We start from the raw sequence: 8056 nt of genomic DNA on the forward strand, positions 1-8056 counted from the left end.
CTATATCCTCCTTTCTTACACACATAAATTTTGGCATAGACTTCTAGAACAAAGCTATCATCTTCGTGGCTTAGCCACCCAGGAAAGTAACAGGGGCTTTGGCAATGTAAAAAACAACAACAACAAAACAAAAAAAAAAAAAAAAAGGAAAAGTCAGTACTAGGTTTAATGTACCTCCTCTATTAAAATAGAGGGCCGTTCCAAACCCTGCAGGCAGTCGTTCATGGTCTTACATAAATATTGCCTAGTGACTTTTTCTAGAATGCATTCTCAAGTTGGGAAAGTTATAAGAACCATAAAAATAACACCACGGGTGCAAAGTCTAGATCCAAGACTAGATTGTAAAAGAGAAGTTGTAAACATTCAACTTCTCTCAAGTTCAGGTAGGTTTTTTTTTCCTAATTAGACAAGCTGGTACTTTGGTAGCCCAGGGCCAAAAGCAGCATATAAGTCAGGATTGAAGTTTAGTCATATACTAATTAAGGAAAGTACCACTGGTCAGAGACAAGTGTGAGTGGTTGGGGGTGATCTGCAGCTGTGACATCATGGGGCAACTAGAGACACCAGCTGGGACAACGGGGGTGGGAAATACCATTCCTCTTTCATATTATGTTCTACAGAATTTCAGGAGAGAAATAGCTGTTTTTAATCGCATAATCACCAGTCTAAAGTAATTGTATTTCCTCTATAGGTCCATTTGACATATAAAGAATATGACAGTTACATACAATTATATTGTAATGTATAAGTAGCCTCCGAAGGATGTTTTTAATCCCAAACCTACTGTGCAGTTTTATATAAATTTTCAAAGGAATTTGAACCAAGATAGGGTGGCAGTTTGGACAAGTACAATGCCCGTGTGTTTGCACACCAAAGATTTGTTGGAGATTGTGCATTTCAGTGTTTCCCATTTTGAGTTACTACTAGTGCCCACCATATAGGATGTATGTTCCTTTAAGAAAGGAAGGACCAAATGAATAATTCTATTCCTTTAAAGGCTATGCCACCAAGCTGTTGCATTTGTGTTTCAGGTAGCTGAGTACTAGGTGGTATTAGTTTGAGGATAAACAGATGAGCAGGTAGCCTTCATTCAGGTGGAAAGAATAAAACCATCCTCTTAATCAAATATGTAAATAGTAACTTGGCTAAAGAGCACTTTTTGGGGGGGAGGGTGCAATGTTTAATTTCCATGCTTAAATGTCTCCTTATTCAAAGAAATTTTATATACACAAAATACCAAGGAGAAACCACTTTTGATCTACCCCACAAAAGGGCTCCCTCTTCAGTCCTCAGCCGTATGGTCTCCGGCCAATGCCACCCTAGTAAGAAGTGGGCTCAAAAGAAGTTGGCATCAGACAAGCACATTGTTGCTAAGTTGTGACTTCATTCTAGTTCACGGCTGTTGCCACAGGAAGATGGATGAAATAGTGGCACATCTTCTGATTATTTTTTTCTGAAATTCTTGGAAGTCCAAATAATTACATGAAAGCCATATGTTGTTTGTAAAGATTTAAAACCCTGTGTGGGGAAAGAAATCCACCACCACACACACACACACACACAGAGAGAAAGGCCTAGATCTTCAGCACCACTTGTTTTAGTGACTCATCCAAAAGATGATAAAATAGAAATTCATACTTATTTCTAGGGGGAGCTGGGTTTTCAAACCATTTGAGTCTCATTCTCCTCTGGAGGTAGATTTCCTGTGCTAAAATGCTGACTTCATCATTAATTAGCTCACAATCCCTGGGTAAATTACCCTTCCTGTGTGTGGCAGACAGACTCTTAAGACAGCGTCCAATGACCTGAGTCTCTTAATAATAGCAGGTTTAAGCCGGGCATGGTGGTGCACACTTGTAATACCAGCATTTGGAGGCTGAGACCAGGGAATCCTGGTTCGCAGACAGTCTCAGCTACTTAGTGAGGCCCTCTACAACTCAGTGAGACCCTGTTTCAAAATAAAGAATAAAAAAATAGGGCTGGGGGTGTAGCTCAGAGGTCGAATGCCCCTGGGTTCCAGCCCCAGCCCCGCAAAAAAAAAAAAAAAAAAAAAAATTATATATATATATATATCAGGTTTGTTTGTCTCTCCTTAAATCCAAACAGTAGCAATAACTACTTACTTTGAACCAACAGAAAATATCAGAGATGTTGATTACAAAGATTATGACTTTTGTCTTGCTGGTTGACTGTCCCCCTGGCCGGCTGTTAGGAAACAACCTGTCACATTGGGAGGCTCCTGGGGAGTGGAATTGAGAACAGTTCCAAGGAACCCGGCGCTGCCACCAACCTTCTATGTGAACACACACGGAGGCTGATCATTTCCAAACTGAACCTTCACAGGAAACCCTAGCCCTGGCCCACAGCTGGACCTTCACCATCCTGAGAGACCTGAAGCCGAGGCCTCTACTAAGTTATGCTGTGATATGCAGAAATGGGACATAGTTCATGTTCACATTTTAAACCACAAGTCTGTGGTTGTTTTGTAATAGGGGCCTGCTTCTGGTCCCGGCAGCTAACAGATGGCCTGTTTCAAAACTGACATTTGCCTCCTCTGTCCTCCCCTTTTCCTTCACCTCCCGTTAACAAATAACATGTTCTTGACCACTCACCGATGGAAGGGAACCTGGACCTGTGGATGTTAAGAACTGACTCAAGAATGACCCAAACATGTGGTGTGCCTTCTGATAAGCACACCGGTGTGACCCTAAAGAGATAACCCTTAAGACAGACTCAATTATTTTGTTTGAGGAAAATCCAGGGCTTGTTCCCGAACACTTAAGTTCACTGGTTTCTCAGATTTGCTAGCAAATCAATACATTTCTTTTTCCTTCCACCCAAAGGCTTGTCCCAATTCTTTGGTTTGGCAAATTGGGGCAGGTACTGGAACTTGGTTACAATTTGTTGCCTAGTGATAGATAATGAATACACCATGCCTTACTTATCTCTAAATAGAAAGGAATAATACTCTCCCTCCAACCTCCAGCCTGTGCTCTTTAGAGGGTGAAATGAGCTCATGCCTGCGAAGCACTTAGGGCAGTACCTGCACCCGTGCGCACTCAGTACTGCTGGGTGTCTTTTTTATCCAGATCCTAAGGGTGAAGGCAGGTGTCTTAGCAAGGAAGGGTGGGGGCAGATGCTAAGAGGGCTGTCCCAGTGCTGCTTCTCGCCCAAGCGACAAGCTCGCACTGTTTGGGGCAGAGGGATGTCTTCTCATATTCAAGTGCTACCACGTCACAACTTTGCTCTCAAGCCTGACAGAGCTGCAGGAGCCCTTTAGAAGCTAGGGCAGCCCTTTCTCTCACCAAGACCCGGGATTGGCCTCATTCTTGGTGAACTTGGAGATAAGGAAGAAACGCAAGCACATAATCATGAGTAGGTTTATTCTTTAACACCTTTCACGAATTCTGAGTCAGCCTATGCAAAGGGCCTCTGAAGGACAGTCAGCCCTCCCATTATAATTTGTAGCAAAGCCTTTGTTAATCCCTGTAGTACAAATCTGACAACCAATAGGCAGGTCTCCCAAGAGCCTAATACGATATAGTTGATGTTAAATAAATGTTGGCTAAATGACATTTATGGCACACCAATAATTTAAAATTGTTATTGCTGCATACTTTGAGAGAGCAACACCCTTTTCACAGACTTCCTGTTTGCCTGACCATACACTTTGACAATAAAGGGAAAGGGCATTGCTCTAGAAACTCACCTGCACACAGCCACCTTGAAAAATTTCTGGGAGCAGGGGCAAGCTAGTCCTCCGGGCCAAGATGAATTTTAATTCCACTGAAATATCAGAGCTGACAAGTTAAGTTGTCTTTCTAAAATAGAATATTTCCTGAATAGCTAAACTACCCAGCATTTCCTCTTTAAATATACAAATGAAGGCCGGGCGTGGTAGCACACACCTGTAATGCCAGCACTTGGGAGGCTGAGACAGGAGGATCGCACAGGTTCGAAGCCAGCCTCAGCTACTCAGTGAGGCTCTCAGCTACTTAGTGAGACCCTGTTTCCAAATAAAGTATAAAATAGGTCTGGGAGTATAGCCCGGAGGTAGAAAAGCCCCTGGGCTCCAACCCCAGTACCACAATAAATAAATAAATAAATAAATGATTCAGAGTGTATTCAGAGTTTTGAAAATGGGACTGGAGGAAAGATAAGTTTGAAGGCAAATCAATAAATATTAGTTGATGTTAATAATCACTCAAGGTGGGTTAAGTCATTACAGTAAAAAAAGACTCTTGTCATATAAGCCTGAAAAGTAAAAATGTAGACTGGGGAGGGTTTTCCCATCAAAAGAAAAATTAATTTTCTTTCAGGTGATGGAGCAAAGAAAAGTGAGACCCAGAAAGGTTGCGTGAGCCTTCCACTCCGTGGGTGTACGAAAGGCAGCTGGAGAGCAGGAGCTCTATTTGACCAACTCAAATGCCGGGGGAGTCTCTGAAAAATGGCCCCTGAGTCTTCTCTGGACTGACTTTTCCTTGAGGAAAACAAAACCCCAGGGCAAATATGAGTCTTCTTTTCATCTTCCTCAATTTTGGAATCCTGAGATCTGCCTAGTGGTGTCAAAGTCGAGTCCATCCGTTGGGTGGAGCATGAAGTTATCAATTTGTGCCTTGGGTAGTGATGAGATCTTCTGGAATCCCTTTTTAAGAAACAGGTAGCTCTGGAAAGGGTAGTATTGTGTTGAGAAGGACTTGGAACAGTTGGAGGCAGAAGAGGACCTACGGCATGGGAATGGGCCATGCTAGAGCCTCCAGATGGTGAAAGTTGAAAGGGGAAGTGGAGACCTCGGAAGTCCTGTCTTGAATGTCTAATTCCAATTTGTTGCAAGTATGGACTCTGCTGAGAATCTAAGTTTTCCACTCAACAGTCCTAAGTCTAAGTCTATATCTATTTTTTTTAAATCAGAATTGAACACTGAGTTATAATCCCAACTACATAGGATCCCACATTGACACTGGCATCCTCAACTTACCCAGACACCCTGGGGCAAATTTTTCTCCGTTTACAAGTTTCACTGGGTTCCTGAGTACATCATGAAAACTGAAGTACTTGCCCCTAACATCCTTTCCCAAAAGTCCTTGCGCTAGTTTTATAGGCATGGTGTGCTTCCTGTGGCATTTGGACTTTTTATAACCCCTGTATTTGGCAAATGGGAAAAGTCAAGTCTATTTCTGAGCCAGGACCAGAAGAGTCTAGGACCTTTTATTCCCACATAATGTGATTTACCTAACAGGATATTGCAAACAAACACACTGGAAAACACACTGCAAAACAAAAACTAAATTAACCCTAAATTGACTTGCAGTTTGTTTTGCCCAATGTTTAATTTCATTGCTAACCTGAAATGGAAAGGCCTAAAGCAAAGCCCACAGAGTGAGTCATAAAAGCCTGTGTCACCACAGCCCAAGTGCCCCGTCATCTTCTTTGGGGCTTAATCTGTCCCCAGGTCTCCCTCAGACATGCAGAGTTGAGTGAACTGACCACACCCTGATTCTGCCCGCCCATTTCTCAGTATATCTCATGCAGAGAAATATAAACAACATATGTTTCTATTTCTTACCTTCCTTAGTGAGGTCACACAATTATGTTCCTTGGAGGAGAAGACCGAACTGATGTCTTTGCAGGGGATAACTTCAACTTCTTCCCACATTTGGCTGAACATTTAAATATCTGTCAAAGAATACAAGCACTTGTGAAATAGAGGAGAGAAAGCTTCTGAAAGAAACAGAAGGCCCATGGTATTTCACAGAGCTGGCCTGAATGTAAACTGTACCAAATTATTTCAAAGTATTTTTAGAATCAAGTTCTGTATCAGACCTAATTGTTGTGGGAGCTATTGGTTTAGAAGACCCTGACTTGGAATGACATGAACAGCAATACAAAAACATCCTGAAATTGAGCTAATTGGTCTAAAAAGAAGGATATTTGGATCAGGGATTTGAAGTGGGTGGTAAAAAACAAACAAACAAACAAACAAACAAAAAAACAAGTGGGGGGGGAGATCTGGAGATCTGGTCAAGAAAGTCCTCTTAGCCAGGAGTGGTGGTACATGCTTGTAATCCCAGTACTTGGGAAGTCAGGAGGTTCGAAGGTTAGCAGCCAACCCTAGCTACTTAGTGAGAACCTGCTTCAAAATAAAGAATAAGATAAAGCTGGAGGTGAAGCTCGGAGTTAGAATGCCCCTGGCTCTAATCCCTAGTATCACAAAAAAATTCCTCTTTATTGCTTTGGGTGTCTAAGAATAAGCAAAGCTGGGAATACCCACAATAACTCCCAGGTTCAGCTGGACTCTGTGTCAGTAAAAACAGGAGCCCTGAAACAGAGGGGCTGTGACCGGACCACACGGCAGGTCTGGAACAGTTTTTCTACTTTCCACCTTTTGCTCTCTCCTCTGCCCTTGAAGTGCGGGCTCTGACATCATACTTTTGCTTTATTATTTTTACTAGCAGAAGCAAGTTCTCCCCCCCCCCAAAAAAAAAAACTCATGTGAATCCATCTTAATAAGTATGATCAAACTAAGCTAACTGGGGCATCTGTATAACACATACACACTTAAAATTATTTCTAACTGTTTTTATAATCAGTTCTTTGTAACCTCACTAGCTTTCTCATGAGTTACTCAAGTTAGCCCTACTTAACATTTGGAGAAAGAGTTACGGAAGGTCTCGCAGCACAGAACTGGAAGTAGAACTGGGGTCTACTGATTCGTTGTCTTTTTTCTTAAAAAAAAAAAAAAGCCTAGCAAATAAGTTGGGCCTTAGAGATTATTAACCTCATCACTTTATAAACACAGACACCCAATGCCTCTCCACGCCATGGTGTTAATCATTGGCGGCAACAGAAGTGCTGAGGGTTAGCAGCCTGCCCGGCATCTATACCACTGCGAAGCATTCAAGGACAAAGTCCTGTGTGCCTGGTGCCTGGTGCCTCCTTATTCACAGGGTTTAAGCCACTTTCCTTCTGGACTCGTATAGTGCACACTCTGGAAATCCTTGTATAACCCTATTTCTGTATTGTTGCTGCATTTTTTTTTTGGTGGGGGGAGGGTGGTATTGAGGATTGAACACATTCTACCTCTGAGCTACATCTTATATACATCTACCTTGGAGAACTTTTTATTTTTATTTTGAAACAGTCTCCCTACATTTTTGAGGCTGGCCTCGAACCTGGGATCCTCCTGTCTCAGTCTCCCAAATACTGGGATTACAGGTGTGTGCCACCATGCCTGGCTTTGTTGCTACCCTTAATTTGTAGACCAATAAAAAAAATCAAGAGTCCTTGATGTTAATAAAATTATACCTCCTTAGGGTTGCAATACAATCATTTAAATCTGTCTCTGTGTACATAGGCACTGTCTCTGAGTGTATAAACAACTATAGGGGACTTTGGTGGTGAAAAGATTGGGAACTAGTCCCTGAACCCATGCTATAGGCGTCTGGGATCTGTGGGCCAAGGATAAGAAGTTCAGTGGGATGGGCGAGGCACTGTGATGACAGAGTGGACAGCTGGATCCCAGAAGTGGAAACAAACAAAAACAAGACACTTTCTTCACGTGTTTGCAAGTGGTGCCAGGACCGACAGATGAGAAATGAAGTTTCTAATGTCACATTCAAAAGCAACTCCTAAAGTCATTTCTGATAGCATTTTGCTTATTTATGATTTAGGGAGCAAAGACTTTATTTGCCCTATTTTAAAATATTTTATTGGCACATTGTAATCATACATTATAGTGAGACTCAAAGTGGCACATTTATATATGCACACAGCACTCGGTGTGTTTCCTTCCAAACCCCACCCTGCTCCCCTTCACGTGCTGGTTGGATAGGTCGTGATATCGTCATACCTAAGCATACCACTATTTGGTCTGTTTCCTTCCGCAAGTCTCCTTTACCCCTCCCCTTGTCCTTGCCCAATCTTCTTCCATTATTCTACTGGTCTTGCTCCTCATTTATCTGACATTTCTTTTGTTTCTCATTTTCTTTCTAGATTTCACATCTGGGAGAAAACATATGACCCTTCACTTTCTGAGACTGGCTGATCTCACTTAACA

Source organism: Muscardinus avellanarius, assembly GCF_963383645.1.
Source record: "Muscardinus avellanarius genome assembly, chromosome: 8".
Lineage (NCBI taxonomy): Eukaryota > Metazoa > Chordata > Mammalia > Rodentia > Gliridae > Muscardinus > Muscardinus avellanarius.